The sequence below is a fragment of the Suricata suricatta genome, chromosome 13 (assembly GCF_006229205.1).
Source record: "Suricata suricatta isolate VVHF042 chromosome 13, meerkat_22Aug2017_6uvM2_HiC, whole genome shotgun sequence".
Classification (NCBI taxonomy): Eukaryota; Metazoa; Chordata; class Mammalia; order Carnivora; family Herpestidae; genus Suricata; species Suricata suricatta.
Genome location: NC_043712.1, coordinates 14,478,607 through 14,482,911, shown reverse-complemented (window position 1 = coordinate 14,482,911; position 4,305 = coordinate 14,478,607). Strand labels below are relative to the sequence as shown.

At 38.9% G+C, this 4,305-nt stretch overlaps 1 pseudogene; it reads right to left on the bottom strand.

The window, feature by feature from the left end:
* Window positions 1-1,664: 1,664 nt before the first annotated feature.
* Window positions 1,665-3,889, bottom strand: LOC115276748 (annotated as a pseudogene).
* Between the last annotated feature and the right edge of the window lie 416 nt (window positions 3,890-4,305).

Genomic DNA, 4,305 nt, shown 5'->3' with positions numbered 1-4,305 from the left:
ATACTAATAGATTTCTTAATATTGAACCACACTTGTGTTCTTGGAATAAAATCCACTTGGTGGTAATATATGTCTTTTTAATATGCTGGTGTTAATTTTTTACATTGATATTCACAAGTAACATTGATTTGTACTTTTATTTTGGGGGCAAACTTTGTTAGATTCTGGAACAAACATTATGCTCATCTTATAAAATGAATTTGGAAGACTACTTCATGTTTCCATACTTGGCAATAATTTAAGGAGCATTGACATAATCTCATTTTCAGGATTGACAGAATTCAAATATGAAAGTACTCATCTTAGGGATTTTGTCATTTCTTGTTATTTTTAATTTTATTTATGTATGTTTTCTTCCACCAATGTCTTGGTTAGGTATGCAAATAGCTTACTTCACTGATATTTTTTTAAGTGGCAACTTTTGGACTTACTTATTGGTTAAGTTTCCATTTCATTTTTCCCCTGCTCTCATCTTTTTTTTAATGTTTTTTAAAATTTATTTTTGAGAGAGTGCAAGCAGGAAGGGGGAAGAAAGAGAGAGAGAGAGAGTCTGAAGGGGGTCCTACACTGACAGCAATGAGCCTGATATGGGGTTTGAACTCTGGAGCCACAAGATCATGACCTGAGCCAAAATCCAACTCTCAACCAACTGAGCCACCCAGGTGCCCCATCCCATGATACTCCTAGATATGATTGTTACATTTTCCCTTTACTCTGTCATGTTTTTTATTGTATTTATAAGTGTACTATCTTTTATACAAATAGTCTTTCATAATTTGGTCTATGTTATTTATTTTTACATTTAAAAAAAATTTAAGGGAAAGATGGAGTACTTAAGAAAGTTTGCAAGTTTGTCCAAATTGCTTCCTTTATGTCAAAACATTTATATCTACAGCAATTGATAACTGATTTGCTACCATGAATAATATTGAAATTTGCTAGTAATCTCTTCTTCACCACCTTCTATCCCAGGAATTGAAACAATATCCTTTTATTCCTAGGTAATAACTATAAGGCAATCACAAGCTTAATCTACTTTTTATATGCTTTTCCCCCTTTTAAAAGTTGATGCCAGGTTCCTACGATTTCAAGCATATAGTTTCCATGGCTTATACCTTCTCCCTTATAAGCATCATTTATACTTTGTTCTACAAGTAGCTATATATTTAATGCTCACCACCAGGCCTTATGTCAATGTCTCTCCAGTCAATTTCATCCTTTGGTAGTTTACTCAGGAAAGGCTCCTGGGAACAATATTTCCTGAGTTCTTGCTTATTGATAGCAGTTTGTCTGCAGTCTTGATACTTGAAAGTAAGTTCAGCTGGATTAATAATATATGGCTCATATTTTCTTTCCTTGAGTATCTTAAATATGTCATTTCATTGTCTCCTGATAAGATGTTGCTGTCAAGAAATCTGATAGCCATCCAATTTTCTTTCCTTTTTAAGTGACTTAGTCCTTTTGCCTGGAAGCTCAAAGTACTTTTCAGAATGTTTTGGTAGTGGTCACTCTGGGTAATTTTTCTTGAGTATATGGTGTTCTTTTCTACTATGTGCTTTCAGATTCTTCTTTAAGGAAATTTTTTAAACTGTTTTTTTTTTTTCCAATTTGAAAGTATTTGTTTATTAGTGGGCCAGATTACAAAAATAACCAAGGCAGATATCTTAGTTCATCCTTCTAATAAGCCTATTGATCTGGTCTTCCGTGTTGCCAACATCTCCACCTTCTACAAAATGGGTGCGGTCTTTCTCTTCTTTTCCTCTCTTGGAGAAGATAATCTGAGGGACCATAAGAAGTTGTTTACTTGTTGAAGCATTTTCCAACCGTAGGTCTCGTGAATCAGGTCCTCTGTGCAGATGATGCCATCCTCACCGACAGATCTAGCAATCCCTGTGTTATCTGTCATGGCAGTTCACTTCTTGTTGGCTTTGCCATAACCACACCTGTAGACCAATTTATTTATCAACTTCAGGTGTGGGTTCTCCTATATAGGAGTTCCACAGCCCTTACCCTGTTAAATAAAGCCTTGTCAAGCTTAACGAAGGTGCCATTGAAGATCTGGCAAAGGATAAGGAACTGCAATACCTTTTGAAGCTTTGGGCTTGTGCTCTTGATACCTCTGCTCCTGATGAGGAATGCCAGTTTGGGTTCCACAGGTAGAGACACAGCTAGCCTTTCTTGCCATCCTGCCCATCCTCCTGTTCAGTTCTGCACAGCTGCCTATATTCCTCCTGGGGTGCCTAGTTTTTTTCATAGATAAGCCTCCTCCTTGCCTTTTGAGGCATCTTTCAGGAAAACTTCTTTCTCAGATGCTTCATCCTCAACTCTGCGAAATTTCTTTGTTATTTCTTAAAATTTTTTGAAATGTTTATTCATTTTCGAGAGAGAGAGATAGAGACAGAGACAGAGCACAAGTAGGGGAAGGGCACAGAGAGAGGCAGACACAGAATCCAAAGCAGGCTCCAAGCTCTGAGCCATCAGCACAAAACCCAATGCGGGGCTTGAATCCAGGAACTGCGAGATCATAACCTGAGCTGAAATCAGATGCCTAACCGACTGAGCCCACCCAGGTGCCTGTCTTCTGCTTTTTCTTAAGGGTTTCCTGTCACAGAAGCAATGTTCTGTTTTGTGTCCTCTGCGTCTTCCAAGGTTCCAGCTGGAAAAGAGTTTTGTTTTGTTTGTTTGTTTAATGATTTCAGTACCATTGCCTTGTTTTCTTCTTTTCTGAACTCTTATGTATTATACACGTGTTTGTTGCTCTTTATCTATTTTCAATTTCTGTCACTTTTTCCTCAAATCTTTTTTTAATCTCTTCTCTCATTTGTTTTGATGTCTAAAATTTTACTCCTTTTAACCTTTATATTTTAGAGTGTTTCCTGTTGTATTCATTCACTCCTGTGCTCTTTCCAGTTTAATATTGATTTCTGAAATGAGGTTTTTGTTTAGTGTTCTTTCTGATTCTTCTGGAGTCCTATAACATTATTACTAAGTGTTTTTGTTACAGACTTATGTTTTCTTTCACTTCCCCATTATTACCTTAATTTCTTTTAGTACATTTTGAGATTGTAGCTCACCGTTTTCATCTGTCTGGAGTGTTTCTGTGGTGCAGTTTCACTGCCAATAGTGATAAAATTGTCATCTCAAGTCTCCTTTTTCTTCACTGATAAATTTGTATGGGACTCAAATTTGATCCTTTTCTGTTGCTTATTCTTATGTGAAATTAGTTGTCCTTAACTTTTGGGAGAAATAAGTGGGTCAGGACAGATTTTCTAGCTTTGTAGTTCTATAGCACTTTTCAAAAAGTTTATTTATTTTTTGATGTTTATTTATTTTTTAAAGTGAGAGTGAAAGAGAGCATGTGTGGGGGAGGAACAGATAAAGAGGGGGACACAGAATCCAAACCAAGCTCCAGGCTCTGAGCTGTCAGCACAGAGCCCAATGTGGGGCTTGAACCCACGAAGTGTGAGATCATGACCTAAGTCAAAGTCAGATGCTCAACTGCTGAGCCACCCAGGTGCCCCTATTTATTTATTTATTGCAAGAGAGTGTGAGTGGGTTACAGGCAGAGAGACAGGATGAGAGGGAATCCCAAGCAGCCTCCACACTGTCAGCGCAGAGCCCAATATGGGACTCGAACTCATGAACCGTGAGTGGAAACCAAGAGTCGGAGAGCCACCCAGGTGCCCCTAGCACACTTGTGTGTGTGTGTGTGTGTGTGTGTGTGACAATATGGCCTGTACTTTCTGAGAGCTCCTCACATCTCCCCCACTTCTATCTGGTCTTCTTTGGCTTTTTCCCTGGCTTAGTATGAATCCTGTTTCCAGCAATTTCTCATCCTTGTGGGATTTCTTCCTAGAACAGAGCTTAATTGGGTCCTTTTCAGGGTTTGTGGAGCTCAGACTATTCCAGCCCTTTCAGACCCTCCAGGGGACTTCTGCAGTGTGTGGCACACAGGCACGCACAGATGACCAGCAATTGAAGTCCTTCTGCCTGCGTTCTACTGACCACCCAGTGGAGACACGACCCCTTTCCTGCTTGTAGGGCCGTCAGAGAACCTGTTGCATCCCTTTGTCTCTTCCTTTGCAGGTTCTGATACCATGCAGATCTCAAAGCGATGATGTGTCATCCACATCGGGTCATAATTTGAGGTTTGGAGGCTACCTTGATAACTCATTAAAAGAAACAGATGTCTGTGGGTTTGGTTGTGATATCATAGCATTATTTTCAATGGAGGATTTAGGGAGATGCAAAAACCACATCATCCAATGCCATCTTCCCAGAATTTGCCATATTGCCTTTTGGAGT